Raw genomic sequence first — 19,236 nt, forward strand, 5'->3', positions numbered from 1 at the left:
ATTTATGACCACTGTTTCCATATTGGCTTTTTGACCAGATGATCTGTCTCTTGCTGTGCGTGTTGTATTAAGATTTCCTGCTATTATTTTGTTGCTTTTAATGTCTTGCTCAAGTTCAGTAAGTATTTGCTTTAAGTGTTTGGGTGCACCTGAGTTTGGGGCATATATACTTATAATGATTATGTTGTTGGGTTAATTTTGACCATTATATAGTCTCCTTCTCTGTCTATGTTTGCATTCTTTACATGAAAGTATAATTTATCTGAGAAAAGAATAGCAGTGCTTGCCATTTTTTTCTGCATTATTAGTTTGGAACCTTGCTCTAGCTTTTTACATTAAGCTCCCATTTGTCTTTTCTTTGAATGTATGTTTCTGAAGATATATAATGGGTGGGTCCTGTTCTTTAATACATTTAGCTACTCTAAATTTATTTAGACAAGTGAATTTAAGCTATTCATATTTAGGGTGTTTATTGATATATGTGGCTTACTTATATCCATTCTAATTTTTGTTTGAATTAGTCTTAAATTATACATTCTTTGCCCATTTGTTTTAATCTGTCATTTTGTGTGGATGGGTTTCTGTGATGATTTCCTGATTGATTTCTCTTGAACTCTCTATATATCTTTGTTCCTTGTTTTGTATTGTGGTGACCATAAGTGTAATAACTAACATATTATATTTAAAATTTTTTTTTTAAAAATCAGGATGAATTAACTAATATTTGATAGAACTGCTTTGTCCATTTATTCCCTCCTACTTGCTTTTTTATTGTTCTTTCCTTTTTATTATTATTCTGTTCTTATAGTCTACTGCTGTTCACTTTGCTTATAATATGTTTTTTTTGTTGTTATCTGATTTTTTTTCTTTTTTTTTAATATTTATTTTATTTATTTATTCCCTTTGTTGCCCTTGTTGTTTTATTGTTGTAGTTATTATTGTTGTTGTCGTTGTTGGATAGGACAGAGTGAAATGGAGAAAGGAGGGAGAGAAAGACAGACACCTGCAGACCTGCTTCACCGCTTGTGAAGCGACTCCCCTGCAGGTAGGGAGCTGGGGCTCGAACCGGGATCCTTATGCCAGTCCTTGTGCTTTGCGCCACCTGCGCTTAACCCGCTGTGCTACAGCCTGACTCCCTATAATATGGTTTTTTAAAAATTATTTCTCTTTTCTTGTGAACTCCTTTCAGTAATTCTTTTTAAAATTTTTTATTTGTTTATTTTCCCTTTTGTTGCCCTTGTTGTTGATTTTATTGTTGTTGTAGTAATTGTTGTTATTGATGTCATCATTGTTAGATAGGATTGAGAGAAATGGAGAGAGGAGGGGAAGACAGAGAGGAGGAGAGAAAGATAGACACCTGCAGACCTGCTTCACAGCCTTTGAAGCAATTACCCTGTAGGTGGGGAGCTGGGACTCAAACTGGGATCCTGCCACATGTGCTTAACCCACTATGCTACCATCTGGCTCCCTCAGTAATTCTTTAAAATGGGGTTGGTGATTGCAAATTCCTTTAGCTTTTGGATATTTGAGAAGACGTTTATTTTTCCTTTATACTTGAAGGATAATTTTGCTTGATACTAGATCTGCGGCTGGAATTGCCTCTAGTACTTCAAATATGTCATTCTACTGTCTCCTTGCCTCTAGGATTTATAAAGCGAAGTCTTATGAAAGCCTAATAACTCTCCCTTTGTATGTAACATTCTCTCTTTTTTAAATTTTTCTTTATAAAAAGGAAACACTGACAAAAACATAAGATAAGAGGTGTATAACTCCACACAATTTACACATTTATTGTGCTGGTTATTCCTAGGTAGTAGGTGTTGGCAATGTTGTGGTCTCTGCTTCACTTTGTTTATATGTTGCCTGGAAAATGGGTGGAGACAAGGGTTAGATTTTTTTTTTTTTGGTAGTTGTTTCTTTGAGCTGTTTTGTACTCTGTGTAGTGTGTGTCTATGGTTTCTCCATATAATTTCAATCTGAAACCAAGCCTCAGAGACTTGCTTTGTTCATAGAAGCAGGGCTAACTTTACCAATTATCCAATGCAAATTACCTGTATGTTTTGGAGACAGACTGGATTTCTTTTGGTACTTTCTGCTCTTTTGGTGTGTCCTTCCTGTAATTCAGTAGGCTACCACCCCGTAGGTCATGAAATAAAAGGTCATAAGTTCCTTTCTGTCACAGCTACCACTGTGTGTTGCCTTGACTATTTGCTGTGTGTAGAGGAAAAATGGTTCATTGGTCTGCTAGAGCTCTAAATTCTTTGTCTTTGGCTTGAGTCCCACAGTCCTTCTCACCCCAGCTACATGCACAAGCACCCCCTCGAGGTTGTGGTGGTTCTGTGGATATCTCAGCTGTGTTGGTGAGTTTTGTTAAATTTGATACTTGTAGATTTTTGTTGTTTTGGAGATTAGTTCTGTATTCTGTTACTCTCTGACCTCAACTCCTGGAAGTTCCCCCATACTTTTATAAGACTGATTTTTGTAGTTGAAGAAGGAAACAGTCTTCACGTCCTATTCTCATCTCTGCATATAGAAAGCAACAGTAGCATATCTGATAATTTCTAACTCACTTTATTAATATTCTTGTGACATCTAAATTTCCAGAAATAGCATCTCATTTACTTCCCATACAATATTCAAGAATGATTAGACTGTTAATAAGTTCTTTAATATGTGCCACACATCACATCCAGCCCTTAAAGTATATTGAGATGTAAACTTAGAGGAAGTTGTTGTAACGTGGAAATCTGACTTTCTGAAATATTCTTGCATGGGCCTGTGGACCTTTTCTGAGGTTTCCTATCAGTCAGGAATCTCATAAATAATTTTTTTGGTTCTTTGTTATGAGAAGAAGACATGAATTAGACAACTCAGGGTTTGCATTGAATAGGATGTAGCCTGGAGACATGAAATAAGACAGCCTGTTTAAGGAATCATGAATGTTAAATTCATTGGAGCATCATTATTAGCTTGATTAAGATAATTAAATGTGATAATTAGGTATATTTATATGAAGACATCTTTAAGATGTGTCAGTAGGTGTATTTCTTGAGAGATTGCATAAGCAATGGCTAATTATTATGCAACTTGTGAAATTCATAATAGTCTTCTTCCACAAAGTAAGATTCACTGTGACTAAGGAAGAAAAATATTTTATTACTTATAATACTGTTTCTGCATAGTGTATTATATAAAACACTAGTGTTCATATTATGGTTCTTGAAGAAACTAAGAAAATTATAGTTCTTTTTTTTTTGCCTCCAGGGTTATTTCTGGGGTTTGGTGCCTGCACTATGAATCCACTGCTCCTGGAGGCTATTTTTTCTGTTTTCTTTTGCCCTTGTTGTTTTTCATTGTTGTTGTTATTAATTATTGTTATTGCTGTCATTATTGTTGGATAGGACAGAGATAAATTGAGAAAGGAGGGGAAACCAGAGAGGGCAGAGAGAAAGACAGACACTTGCAAACGTACTTCACTGGTTGTGAAGTGACCCCTCTTCAGGTGGGGAGCCAGGGGCTTGAACCGGTATCCTTACACTGGTCTTAGCACTTTGCACCCTGTGCACTATTGCCCGACCCCCCAAAATGATAATTTTTGTGAATGACTAAATAAACACATGATCCTGGGCTTAAGTAAAAGAAAATTGCAATAAAATCCAATATAGATTATCATGTATGACTCTTAAAAAGGAGTCTTAACTTTAGAAATGAAAAAAAAAAAAGGCCAGAGAACCTCAAGCTTAACCCAAACCTTCACAACTTGTTTTTCAAGAAATGCTCGATATAAAAAGAAGGTATAGCCAGAGATGCAGTGAATCTGTGATGTGGGTACCAATGACTTACTTAGGGGTTATGGGATCAAGAATAGATTTTTTTGGTGGCTCAGAATAATGGCCTACAATTTTTAGGAGTTGTTTCATTTTTTATTAATTAATTAATTAATTAATTTCCTTTTGTGGCCCTTGTTGATTTATTGTTGTACTTATTGTTGTCGTTGTTGTTGGATAGGACAGAGAGAAATGGAGAGAGGAGGGGGAAGACAGAGAGGGGAGAGAAAGACAGACACCTGCAGACCTGCTTCACTGCTTGTGAAGCGACTCCCCTGCAGGTGGGGAGCCAGGACTCAAACCAGGATCTTTACACCGGTCCTTGTGTTATGCGCCACTTGCACTTAACCCGCTGCACTACAGCCTGACTCCCAGTAGTTGTTTTAAATCCTAGTTCTGTGTCTGATTGTTTTTTTAGTCTAGTAATTAAATAATAAAAGGTAATAAGAGAGATGATTCCATTTCATGATGAATGTATCAATTCATCAAGAGATCACAATTCTTGTAAATATATATGTACCCATGTTGGGTTCACCGTCAAGTCCTATCTTACCTCTAGGGATACAATGATAGAGATTTGGGGAGTCAGAAGAAGGAAGGGAAGAAAACTAAGGGAAGGCTGGAGATCTAAGTCCCTCTGGTCGATGAAGATGATGATTTGGTTGATAGGCATCAATAACTACTTTGGGGGATTGTAGGTAGCCATGTGACAACAAAAATCCTATAAATAGACATTTCCTCAATAAAGTGATACTGGAGTTGAAAAAAAAAAAAAAGAACTGGAAGAAAAAGTCTGATCAAGGATGACCACTGCTGTTCAATGTAATATTGGTAGCCCTAGCCAGAATAGTCAGGGAAGAAAAAAAAAAACTCAATAAAATTATTCCAAACAATAATTAAAAAAAAAACTTAAGCTACTACTGTCAGCACTTGTCTATATAGACAGAAAGAAGTACCATTCACAACAATTTACTTGAGTGGGTTAAAACTTCGCTATTAGATCCAAACCTAAATTATAGGAAAATATAGGTAATACACTCTAGGATCTTAACATCGAAGATGTATTTGGACTTCAACCTCACTGAAAGAGAAAATAAAGTAATAATAAACAACTTGAGAAGCTTCTCCTCACTGAATGAAACCACCACACATGACAACCTGGCAAATGGGTGATGGCATTTGCACATGTTAATGTGGTTGATATCCAAAATGTACAACAAAACCACACGATAAAAAGCAAGCAATTAAATAAGAAAAGAGGACCAGTGATTTGAAAACATTTGTTGCTAAAGTAGATACAGCAATATGACAAAATGCTCAGCATAATTGATTATTAGGGAGATGCAAATTAAAACCATAAGAAAATATCCCCGCATAATAGTGAAAATTGACTATTCTATGTCAAAAAGAGTGAAATCAGAAGTCCAGATGAGGAAATAGAGAGAGGAGTTCTTGGACATGGTGGGAAGACAGTAGAAGATTCCTTAAATAATAGAAATACCATGTAACCCTTCAGTATATACTGATATATATTAAAAAGACATTAAAATAATAACTGAAAAGAATATTTTTCATCCCTGTGTTCATAACTGCACTGTTCATAATTGTTAAACATGGTATTAAGCTAAAATATCCATTGGCAGATGACTGGATAAAGAAGATTCTGCACATTGAATTAAACCACCATACAAAAAGACAACCTGGCAAGTGAGTGATGGCATTTTAACATATTTATTTTAAAATAATGACATTGTTTTGGGAGGAGAAAATGGATGAAAGTGGAGTTAAATGGTTTGTGAAATAAGGAGAGAAGTGAGAGGCATCAACTGGGTGGTTTCACATATATAGAAGATATACAAGTAAAACAAGCAAACTTATAAATAATCAAGCTAACTGAGAGTCTGAAAAGTACAGTTATCACAGGGAAGATAGAAGGAAAGTTGTGGCTGGCAGGTAGGAGGGTGTCTGGTGTGGCAGCAATGGGACTTTGGGGGTGGCAGGTATGTTAGGTCTTTTCTCCTGGAAACTTATACTATTGTAAGTAATGTTAAATAAAAATTGAACAGTAACTAAATCAGGTAGCAGTTGAGTGGGACTCTGTACTTACTAATGACTTTCTCATATCTTATTGGAGACAATGTCTTAACCCAATTTCTATTTTTTAAAAAAAGTGTTTCTGTTCCTAGTCATTAAAAAGAGTTTGTTGAGTGCTTTACTTTGAAAGTGAGTTAATGCACCCATGAAACATGACTTGGCAAGTGCTCTAAGGTGTGACCCAAGCTTTATGTTGTACTGAGTATGGACAGTCTATGCTTGTTAGAAAGTGTGATTCTTTATTTAGAATATTTTTGTTAGTATGAACTACACATAACATGAAATATGTAATTTTAACCATTCTAAGTGGATACTACTGTGGTAATTTTTACATTGTTTCACAATCATTGTCATCACTACCTCCAGAAATTCTCCTATTTCAAAACTGAAACTTTTCACTCATTAAACAAAAATTGCCCATTTCTCTGACAATGACTTATATTTGTTTCTGTATAAATTTGATCACATTAAATAGCTCAGATGGATGGCATCATACAGCACTCATTCTTTTGTAACATCATTTCACATAGCATATGTCTTACAATTCATCTTTATTGTAGCATATAAACTGTTCTTCCTTCATGGACTGAGTAACATTCCATTGTGTGTGTACATTACACTTAGTTTATCTTTCCACAACCACCCTTCCTATAATGGGCACTTAGATGGCCTCTGCCTTTTGACTATTGTCAACAGTGCTGCTATGAACAGAGGTTTACATCTCTTCAAGATTATGCTTTCAGTTCTTTTGACTGTGTACCTAGAAGTGTAATGATTGAATCAGATCTCATTTTTATTTTGAGTTTTTGAAGAATTGCCAGATTGTTTTCATAGGGACTACACTATTTCACATTCCTACTGGCAGTATGCAGAAGTTCTGATTTTTTATACTCACCAACAGTAATTTTTGATTTTCCTTAAGTAGTAGTCATTCTTGTTGGCTATGAAATGTTTTTTTTTTAATAGTGATTGTGCTTAATGTTTCCTAATTATTGTTGATCAAGAAGATTGTTTTATGTGCTTGTGGGCCATTTATGTATCTGGTTCACTTTGTAGCAATTCAGGTTGTACCATTTTTTTTTTTTTTGCTCTTCCCAACACTATCCCATTTTTTAGGGGTCAGAATGCTCATACAAATATTCAGTTGAAGGGGACCCAGGTGGCGCACCTGGTTGAGCGCATGTATTACAAATATTCAGTTGATTCTACCAAGCGATATGCAACTTAAACAGCTTTTTCAAATGTATCTATATTGATAGCTACATATGTGTATTTGTGTTTATTAAAGTAACATTGTGCTGTTTTATTGTTAATGATAGTGGATAAGAACCCATGTTAAAAAGATTCTTTTGAATTTTAGATTATCAAATCTACTTAGATCACCAGTGCTTTTGCTTTTATTAATAATAATGATAAAAAGTTTTATTATTTCTTTCCTTTTTTTTTCTGCTTCCAGGGTTATTACTGGGGCTTGGTGCCTGCACCATGAATCCACTGCTCCTGGATACTACATTTCCCCCCTTTTGTTGCCCTTGTTGTTTTATCTTCGTGTGGCTATTATTATTATTGTTGTTGTCATTGTTGCCAGATAGAACAGAGAGAAATGGAGGAGTGGAAGACGGGGAGAGAAGGATAGACACCTGCAGACCTGCTTCACTGCTTGTGAAGCCACCCCCCTGCAGGTGGGGAGCTGGGTACTCAAACCAGGATCCTTGTGCTGGTCCTTGTGCTTCAAGCCACATGCGCTTAACCCACTGCGCTACTGCCTGACCCCTATAAAACAGTTTTACTAGGTTTTTTTTTGCATAACAGATTAGCGCTGTTGGTATAGCAGTGTCAAATTATATTTTTGTGACATGAAAAGACTGGTATATGGTTAAGATTAAGTAACTTCCCTAATCTTGCCTGATCTGTATGATAGAATCATCGGGATTTTGAATCTGGGATGTATGACTATATTCTTCCTTCCTTCCATCCTATTACAACAGAGCCCTAATATTTAATGTTGATTTACAAAATGATAAGATAACAGGGATAGAATTCCACACTTTTCCCACCACCAGAATTCTGTGTCTCCATTCCTTCCATGGAAAGTGCATTAGTTCTCTCAAGATCACAGATATGGGTTGACTAGTATTTCTGTAACTACCTATCTGTCTATCTATATATTTGACTTTTTTTTTTTCTCTTTCTGTGGACCTGCCTTCTTTTCCTTTCTAAGTCATACCACCTACTACTTCGGAGTGTCCTCCTCCTTTTTTTTTTTTTTTTTTTTTTAAACCTTTTCCCCTCTTCTTTCCCAGGGCTTGATGGAATTGGAGTTCAGAGCTCTCTAGTCACCTTCCCCTAACCCTTGCCCTTCTGGGAGTATGGACCAATATTCTTTATCAGGTGCAGAAAGTGGGAAGTCTGGCTTCTGTAATTGCTTCCCTGCTGGACATGGGCATTGGCAGGTCAAGCTATACTCCTAGCCGGTTTATAACTCAGTGTGTATGTGTGTGTGGGGGGAGGGTGTTGGGGGTAGGGGGCAAGGCTAGTGGGATAGGGATTAATGACATCATCTGCCCAGGAAGTTCAGGATGGAATCATAGTAGCATCTGCAACTTGGTGTCTGAAAAGTGGTAAGATATAAAGCAGGACAAATTATTTAATAAACCCAAAGTAGGAATAAAACATATGAGAATAAAGATTTTAGTGTGAAAAGAAGCGAGTTAAGTCTATTTTGTGTCTGTTGCTATGGGCCCACGACTTTGGGAATTTTTGCTGGGCTTGATAGCTAACATGAAGGCAGTGTGAAAATACTGTCCAGAAAGATGGTGTCAGAGTGGAGAATGGAGCTAGAAAGTGAGATCAGGACAGAGAGTAGCTCCCGAATGTGAAGCAAATATGTAACTACAATAAACTGTTAACCTCCATTGACCTGAGCCAGGGCCCATGTACATTACTAGTTAGTACATGAACCTGTATAACTTCCAAGTCCCCGTCAGTCTGTGTTCATAGTCCTTGGTCACATGTTAGAACATTCTAGGTTGCAGTTATTTCAGGAGCAGTTTTCCTCAAGTGGCTGAGTAGGCTGACCCAGCCTCTCTTTGCAGAGTGTGGCATTCCTTAATATTGCTAGCTCACAGGGAGGGTAGTTCACAGTCCTGAAGAAGCCCATAAGAGAGCTTATACTGATGACCTTATGGAATTAACAAGTGATTGTGGAGAGAGGGATCTGTTAGAGGTTTAGGCTCATTGTATCTATGGGGCTGTCCAAGGATTCCCAGACTAGGGCCCTATGTAAACACTATGGCTTAAAAAAAAAACTTTTGTTTTTTAATTCTTATTATATCATATTTATTGTTGGATGGAGACAGAGAGAAATTGAAAGGGGAAGGAGGAGGTAAGGAGGGAAAGAGACAGAGACACCTGCAGCTGTGCTTCACCACTCGTGAAGCTTCCCTCCTACCGATGGGGACCAGGGCCTTGAACCTAGGTCCCTGTGCACTGTACTGTGTGCACTTAAGCTGGCGTGCCACTTCCTGGCCCCACTATGGCTTTTTAGTGTGCATTGTGTCAATCACTTCTGTGAAATTTAATATTTACTTTTTTTATAAAAAGAAAGATACCGGGGGTCGGGCTGTAGAGCAGTGGTTTAAGTGCCAGTGGCACAAAGCGCAGGGACTGGTGGATGGATCCTAGTTTGAGGCCCCCCACTCCCCACCTGCAGGGGAGTCACTTCACAGGCAGTGAAGCAGGTCTGCACGTGTCTGTCTTCCCACCCACCCCACCCCCTGTCTTCCCCTCCTCCTCTCTCCATTTTTCTCTGTCCTATCCAACAACGAAGACATCAGTAACAATGATTATAATAACCACAATAATGGTAAAACAACCAGGGTAACAAAAGAAAAAAAGAAAAAGACAGCCTCCTGGAGCAGTGGATTCATGGTGCAGGCACCGAGCCCCAGCAATAACCCTGGAGGCAAAAAAAAAAAAAAAGAAAGAAAAAGAAAAGAAAAGAAAGATGCCAGGAATATGAGGGCAGCATTGTCATCAGTGCCATAGGGGATTTTCTCTTACATTTTTCTAGCTGAGCACGATGCTTTGTGATACCGACATCATGGCCAGTACAAATGTCCATCCTGTATTCCGGATAATAATTAGTTTCCTTCTCATTTTTTGGTTAATAAAACTGTGATTTCTAACATTTTCTTTCCATAGCACAGTAAAGTATCTCGAACACTTTCTGGAGTATGTGTCTCTCCTGGGAGGCCTCAGGAGTACTGCAAGGTGAAAGTTTAAGTGAGACTGTAGAGCAGCTAATCACTTGACTTTAAATTAAATTTTTAGGGAAGAGTCAAAAAAGAAATGAAGGCAAAGAGGTCAGCTAAGATTAACACTTTAAAATCTCTGCTGGTCTCCATAGAAACAAATAGCAAATTCAGGCAAGCGGTTCAGCTAAGAGTTCTAAAGGGTAAACTGTCTCTAAATGTCAAAAACTATTATCAGGGCTTAACTGGAATTGGCTTTTGAGCCCCAGTCTGTGGTTACACAACACCCATCCTTCAAATACCCTTTCCTCAAGTGGTGGCTGACACTTGAACCTTTGAGAAACCCGGCTTGGTGTATCCTGACTGCCAGCAGGCTCTGCAGAAAATTCAGAGGCTCAGAGAATCTTTTGAGGGGGTCAGTGTTTGCTGCTGCTGGAAAGCTTGGGCTCCGAATGACATGAGAAGACCAGATTATTTGTTTTTAAAAAAGTTCAGGGTTAACCTCTACATATTTCCACTGGTGAACTTTTTGGATATGGAAATGGTTGATAATTTTATTGACCTGCACATTTACTCTCATCTTACATTAAACAGCAAAAAGATTTAAGGGCTGTTTAGAGAATTACAGTGTCTCGCTGTAATGAATGTCTCATGTTACTGGGCAGGAGCCAAAATGCCCACTACCTTGTAATTTATCCCCCTGATCACTCCACTTCGGCCCTTTTGAGTGTAGCTGACAACAACGAGGCTTCATTGCCTGCTTCAGGGTTTCAGAAATTCCTGGAGGCCTTTCTGGCTCTTTTGAGTAATTCTCTCCTTTCATAATTTATGACTGTCTGTAGAACTTCTGGCCTTACTGATGGAGCCACTGATGTGTCCTTACCAGGGGATCTAGTGCAAACCACCACCTGGAGACAAGGTGGAGAGAAGTTCACTGCTCAGGGTCGTTCTTGATAGGGCCAGTCAATTAACTTTTCCATTTATTCAAATTTAACTTTGATTACTAACTCCATGTGGAATTGTGAATACTTTTTTCTTTATTCTCATTCTTGGTCATCTACAGTGTAGCCAGTGAATAAAAGTGAACTCTTGCTTTCATTTTTTTTCTTTATCATTTTGTTTTCATAGACGAGTGGTAATATACTCAGATTATTAGTGTCAGAAGAGTCATGGAAAAACAGTAGCAACTGGACTGGGAAGACAGCATAATTGTTATGCAAAAGTCTTTCAAGCCTAAGGCTCTGAGGTCCCAGGTTCAATCCCCAGCACTACCATAACCAAGAACGGAGCAGTGTTCTGGTCTCTTTCTCTCTCTTGGTATCTTTCACTCTGTATCTACTCTTTCTCATTAAAATAAGATAAAAAATATTTTTAAAAAGAAAAATACTAACAACTAATAAATACCATTTTCAGGAAGTCTAAAAGTTACAAAGTAGTGTGACTAATTTATATGATTTATGCATAGAAAGTTTCAGGTCTGTTACTTTCTAAGAATAGTCCATAAACAGCATGGAACTTTTACTCTATTATTTAAGATTAAAAAGTATTATGGTAAAGAGGCAGATAGTGAGAGAGAAAGAAAGAGAGAGAGAGAGAGAGAGACTAGGTACTATTGTACAACTCTGGTATGGTGCTGCTAAGGATTAAATCTTCAATCTCTGTACTTCTGGCAGGAAAGTATGGTATACTGCTGTTCAGCTATTTTTCCAGTCGTACATTTTAAACAGAGTTTGGGGGGCTGGGCGTTAGCATAGCAGGTTAAGCACACATGGCGCAATGCACAAGGAACAGTATATGGATCCCTGTTCGAGCCCCAGCTCCCCACCTACACGGGGGTTGCTTCACAGGCGGTGAAGCAGGTCTGCAGGTGTCTATCTTTCTCTCCCCCTCTCTGTCTTCCCCTCCTCTCTAGATTTTTCTCTCTCTTATCCAACAACAACAGCCATAGCAAGAACAATAACAACAACAGTGATACAACAAGGGCAACAAAAGGGAAAAAATAACCTCCAGGAGCAGTGGATTTGTAGTGCAGGCACTGAGTCCCAACGATAACCCTGGAGGCAAATAAAATAAACAGAGTTTGATACACACACACACACACACACACACACACACACATTTTCAGGGCATGCCTAATATTTAAATAGATGAGTGCACAGAAAGTTGTACAATTTCGAGTAACCAATGAATGAAGAACTTTAAAGGTTATTCAGTGAGGTTTTTTTTTTTTTTATCTTCTTTGGGACAAGTGCTGTAGGCCAGTTTTTTCATATAGAAGGGGAAATATGGAGACAGAGGGAGATAGGTAAAACTACCATAGCATAGGGGCCAGATAGTAGTGCACCTGGTTGTATTACAGTGCACAAAGATCCAGGTTCGAGCCCTGGGTCCCCACCTGTAGAGGGGAAGTTTAGCCAGTGGTGAAGCAATTCTGCAAGTGTTTCTCTGTCTCTCTCCCTGTCTTCCTCTTTCCTCTCAATTTCTTCCTGCCTCTAGCATGGTTGGTTCCTGGCTAGAATCTGGGTTTCCCACACAACAAAACAGGTATATTTTCTAGGTGAGCTATTCTGTTGGCCTTTCAATGAATATTTTAATTGGATAAAGATTGTTTGAGACAGCATACCAAGAAAAACACATCTTCTGCTTTTGTGATTAAGTCACAATATATGTTCAGATTGCAAAATGCAATTTTACTAGCTGACCCAAGGCATTTATACATTGTGACCTATGTAAGAATAATGTAACAGTGGCACCGTGTCTTTCACTTAGTAATTACTTAAAATGCCCAGTAATTTAGGGCCCAGGAAGTAGGGCCAAGTAGCTCAGTAAATAGGACTCCAAAGATAGCTCCCCCCTTGTAGGGGGCCATGCCTTTCCATGCACAAGCCCCGTAGTTAAATCTCATCATCTCATGGAAAGCGCTATTGCACTAGAGGAAGCTCCAGAGCTGTGGTGTCTCTCCTCTCTACATTTCTCTCTGTCTCTGTCTAAATGAATATGGCATGGGATGGTGAAATCATGCACATCACAGTGTCCTGGTTTCGTAAAAGTAACAACAACAAAACCTCAGTGACGTATTTGAATGAATTCTTTCTTCATTATTTGAGCACACATGGCACCATTGATGTCATTGTCCACATGTTAAAAGATGAACGGGGGTGGGGGGGCGGGGGTGATGGAGGACCCAGTAGAGAACAGGTGTTCTACTGTTGCTACTGTTTTTCCATGACTCTTCTGACACTAATAATCTGAGTGTATTACCACTCGTCCATGAAAACAAAATGAGAAAGAAAAAATGAAAGCAAGAGTTCACTTTTATTCACTGGCTACTCTGTGGATGACCAAGAATGAGACCTGACTCAAGCTCCCAGTCCCCACCTGCAGGCGGGAAGCTTCACAGGTAGGAAAGCAGTGCTGCAGGAGTCTCACTTTCTCTCTGCTAACTCTTCCTTCCCTCTCTGTTCTCTCTGTCTCCAGATTTAAAACAAATGGTGTAGCAAGAACTATACTACGAATGATTAAGCTCCTAATAAAAAGTAAAGATTTTCTTTCAATGGAAAGAGGACTTAAATTAATCACTTAAATGTTGCATACTTGCAAACCAGCAAAGGAATTTTAAACCAAAATTACTCACTCCAAAAGCCCAGATCCTCATAGTAGGCTTCTGCCAAGAAGTAAGTTTGCCTTTTTCAATGGGAAAACCAAATGTGACCCTCCAAATCACCACATTACAGGAAACTGATTAATAACAGGCGGGGTACTTTGAGACGGCAGGACTTTTCTGCATGGCAGTTATGAAAAATAGCAACTGATATCTTCAAGGCACTAATTATCAGACACTAGACATCATATACTTTACTCTTGATACAATAAACTAGTGGTGTAGTGACTATTATACAAACATTTTTATAGACAAGAAAGGTATAGACAGGGGAACACATGTGGCCAAGATCACACTGCTGGTATGACAACTTCCCATCCAGATTCTGCTATTTTCTGCATTCTCTTTCCTCACCTTTCCTTTGCCCTCTCAGTAGTGAGAACTAAAGCTCTTAGCAAAAAATCTAGGAAAGTAAAAGTCCCTTATCTTTTGAGTGATGCAGTCAAAATAAATAATGTGTGAGATCAGCTAATAAGAGATCATGGAAATACTGAGTAACAGACAAAATTGAAGACAAAATTACTAATTTTATCATGAGAATATGACCTAATCTGGAGCTGCATATGGTTCAGATTGAATCCAAACTCATGGAATTTGGACAAATCCCCACCCTACCCCCTTCTATTTTGTTCTCATTGTGAAGTCTATGTTGGCTGGACAAATATTACTCATTTTGTATGTATCTGTTTGATGCCATTCCCTCTCTGTTGTTCCCTTATGACAAATTCATAGTAGAATAATACAGGTACTGACATTTCTTGGGTAATCCTGAGTAGAGTCTGTGACTGACTAACTTATTTGTGGCCAAATTTGGAATTAAAGATGAAGTGTAGGGAAAAGACCACCCTATCTATGTTCATCCGAACACACAAAAAAATGACTTTTGAAATCACCTTGGATGATTTAAGCTGGAGACACTGAGTGACTGAGACTGTGCAATGGTTTGGCTGGTATAATAATAACAAGGCAGGTCACTGCAGCCCCTAGCTTTCCAAATCCTGAGGTGACTCATTTTGTCCATATGAGTATCCAGTTGACCCAACACCATTAGGTGATCTGGCTAATTTCCTCACTCTGTACTAAACTGTAGTCTTATCAACCAAGAAGTGTGTGTGTGTGTGTATATATATATATGTGTGTGTGTGTGTGTGTGTGTGTGTGTATGGCTTCATTATCAATGTCATTTTGTGATATTCATTTTCTTTCTTTGGTATGTTAATAGTACAGTGCATCAGTTGCTATGATCTTACAATAAATAGACTTTCCATATATTTTACACTTTTCTTGAAATGATTGAATATTCATCTCTGTGGTGAATATCAGTCATTTAATTACCTGTGGAGAAAATTCTCTACACTTGCCCATAGACCAGTAGAGTTTTTGTATATATTTGGTCAGTTTTCTAAGAGCTTGTATAATTATAAAAAAAAAAATCTTGGTTTGTCAAAATATTTTTTGACACTTGTTAGCACGACATAGGAGTTTCTACATTAAATGTAGTGAGTTACATTCAGTCTTTTTTTTTTTTTTTGCCTTCAGGGTTATTGCTGGGGTTCGGTGCCTGTACTACGAATCCACTGCTCCTAGAGGCCATTTTTCCCATTTTGTTGCCCTTGTTGTTGTCATTATCATTATTATTATTGCCATTGCTGCTGTTGTTGGATAGGACAGGGAGAAGTTGAGAGAGGAGGGCAAGGGAAAGATAGACACCTGCAGAACTGCTTCACCGCCCATGAAGCGACCCCCTTGCAAGTGGGGAGCCAGGTCTCAAACCAGTATCCTTATGCCGGTCCTTGCACTTCTTGCTGTGTGAACTCAACCCAGTGCATTACTGCCTGACCCCCTACATTCAGTCCTGATATTAACACACTCTAAGCTTGAGAAGGTGTCTTTTGCACTTGGGGTAGTATTCATTTTTGTAATAGTATATTTAATTTCTGCACATTTCCTCAAATATTTTAATACCAAAGTCAATGAAAGAGGAATTTGGGAAGGTTTTAAATACTCCTTTGGGGGAAATGAGAACTGAATAAATAAATTAAAAAGATAACTGCAGGGCCCAGTGATGGTACACCTGGTTGAGGGTACACAATACCATATGGAAGGACCTGAGTTTAAGCCCCTGCTCTCCCCTGCATGAGTCTCTTCTGGTTGCAGGCCAGTTGGCCTTGCTGCATCCACCCTCTTCCATTCCAGTTGAAGGACCCAGCATTCTATAATGGTATAAATATAGTGGAGTGGTTGGCCATGTGCCCTGTAAGGCACACAGTCTAACAGAAGAGTACACACTGCCTCTGAAAGGAAGAAAGCTTATGGTGATAAGTCCAACACAGGCTCTAAGAAGTCTTTATCTCTGAGTAAGGAAGTGTTCCAGCCCAAAAGTCTATTCTAGCTGACTGAGTGGGGGTTGATACGACTTCAGGAGATTGCCTTTGCTAACATATATGATGGCTGGGAATAAGAATACCTAAATTATAGCTGTGGTAATGGAAAGTGGATGATAACCATTAAAGGAAGCATTTTAGAAGCCGAAGAAAGTGAATCATTGTTTGGGGGTATCAACAATTACCTCCGCAAAGAGTGCTAGTTTTGTCTGAGAGTTAGAGCAGCACTGACCTGTTGCTTATGGAGCCGTATGATCCAGTGTGCATCTGGGTGCCGATACTGTGGTCATTTCATTGGAATACGTCATTGCCTTTCGCCTGGGTTGGCCTGAGGAGACTAACAGGCAAGCGGTCAAGATTGCTTCCTGTAGCAGTGAGAGAAGTCCTGACTCACATTCTGGATCTCCTCTGTCTAATGTCTAGTGACTGACCTTTTGTGTAGAACCTGGGTTCCAGCTTGCTCTCCAGCAGATCATGCAATGCAGGCATCGTAATTTCCTGGTATACAATGATAGGTGAAATGATCCATCATATCAACAAGAATGGCACATCAATTTGAGTATGTGAATGCAATTTATTCAACCTCCTCATTTCCTAAATGACTTCAAATTATAACAATTTCTCAAAAGACATACTTGTAGAAATGTTGATTCTTTTTTCTAAACTATTTTATGAGGGAGAGAGGACAGGGGCAAGGGACAGAGAAGTAGTAGCAGCCAGAGGAAGAAGGAAGTAGAGGATCCTTTAGATTTTTTCCAATATGTGACATAAAAAATGACCAAATTGGAGGACTATGGCTGTCAGAAAGTACGGTCAAGAAGCATGAATGCTTTGATAGTGAAATTCAGAGACTTCTTAGACAAGTTCATATCTACCCATTATGCTTTTTTTTTTTTTTTTTTGCTTGCTTGCTTGCTCTTTCTCTTATTTTTTTTTCCTTTCTTCTCTAAAAATCACTATTTACATGACAGCTGTTAGAATCCCATTGGAATCCCCGTGTATTTCATTGAAATCCAGCACAGTTACTTCTATGGTAGGAAGGAGAGATAGAGCTTACTTTGAGGTTTATTGACCATCTTGATCTACTTACCAAGTGTTTTAGGTTCAAGAAAACCATGCCACGTTGGGCTAGCTGCTTTTTTTTTTTTAATTTCTTCTTCACTGTGTATTCACGATGTGTATTTTAAGTGAAATGTAATCCATATGTTTCTTATTCTGTTGCACTTAACTCATCAAGCAGAATTTGTTAAAATAATTTGATCTCCTGAATGTCTTTTCAGCTATTTCCTTGTGACTTTCACAGTCATTTATTCTCTAGAAATAGAAAGTTGCATTGTGTTAACTGTACATGAACTTAACTATCCAAAGGTCTGATTTGGATTAGAATCTTGAATGATTGGAAATAGTTAGAAATATTTTCTATTGAACTTTTTCAGAAAATCCTAGTTTAAGGAATAGCCCTGTATTTTCCATAAAATTACCTAAACCTTCATAAGCCCTAATTATAAATTAACCTTAAAATAATATAAAATAAGACTCAACCAAATATATCTCTGAGGAATATTAAATATGATCCTATTAGTAAATTGCTGTTTTTATTTTGTGGTCCAAAATTGAGTCTTTTTTTTCCCCAGTTCCTTCTGCTAAGACATGGTAGTATTGAGAATTCTCCAGAAAGAGTTATGTTAATACCTTGGAGATATATGCTGTTCTCTCTTAGACTTCTTCTTCTGGGGCCAAATATTTAAATTAAAACAAATGAAGTGGATAAGGGTCATCTCCTCTATTCTGAGATGTTCCATGTTGAGTATGACAGAACAGAACTGGTCCCAATAAACAACTTCAAAGCTGAACCTTTGCAACTATTTCTCCTTCTGTCTGGAATAGTCTTGCCCAAGATTGTCATGACTCTTATTCCTCTGTCATTTCCTTACAAAAATTGACTCTTTTATCTTTGCTAAGGTAGTTCTCCCTTTCCATTTCAGTAACTCTTTTTTATATGTCTTATGTTTGAAATATTTCAAGAGAATTACCACTATCTGAAAGATACTTGTATCACACACACACACACACACACACCCACAAACACAGATGCTAATTTTTTTTTTCCATCCTTGGAAAGTTAAGACATTCTTAATACTCGAGTCTAAAACATTGGTTGACAAGGTCTGGGAGGTATGTGGCACAGTGGATAAAGAGGGAACTCTGAAGCATGAGCCCCAACATTTGAGCCTCCTGCAGCACATGCACCAAAATGATGTCTGATTCCAGTCTCAGTCTCTCTCTCTCTCTCTCTCTCTCTCTTTCCACCCACTTCCCTGTCTATGCCATTATTAGTAAAACTTAAATAAAACAAATCATTGGTTGGCAAATGGCAAGTACATAATGGGCATTTACTGACAACACACACTGACCCACAATCCCAATTGGCATGCATTTTTACCTCAGAATAGGTCAGTGTATATTTAGTGACTGATGAATATATTCTTTAAAAAATTTTCTTACCACACACAAATCATAGATGTCATGATTTACTTGTACATTTGTATGAAAAAAGCTGTTAATTTCATAGGGATTTAGTTTAATCTGTTGATCATTTGGGGGAGATATTGCCTTCGAAAAATTACCATGCCTTAGGGTTCAGTGGTTTTAAAAAAAATTCTTTTTTTTTAAATATTTATTTTATTTATTTATTCCCTTTTGTTGCCCTTGTTGTTGCCCTTGTTGTTTTATTGTTGTAGTTATTATTGTTGTTGTTATTGGATAGGATAGAGAGAAATGGAGAGAGAAGGGGAAGACAGAGAGAAGGAGAGAAAGATAGACACCTGCAGACCTGCTTTACCACATGTGAAGCGACCCCCCCTGCAGGTGGGGAGCCGGGGGCTCGAACCGGGATCCTTATACCGGTCCTTGTGCTTTGCGCCACCTGCGCTCAACCCGCTGTGCTACAGCCCGACTCCCCTCAGTGGTTTTATACCATTAAAACACACACTTGTTACCATGTTCAAGGACTTATG

This window comes from Erinaceus europaeus, chromosome 12, assembly GCF_950295315.1.
Source record: "Erinaceus europaeus chromosome 12, mEriEur2.1, whole genome shotgun sequence".
In the NCBI taxonomy this organism is placed as follows: domain Eukaryota; kingdom Metazoa; phylum Chordata; class Mammalia; order Eulipotyphla; family Erinaceidae; genus Erinaceus; species Erinaceus europaeus.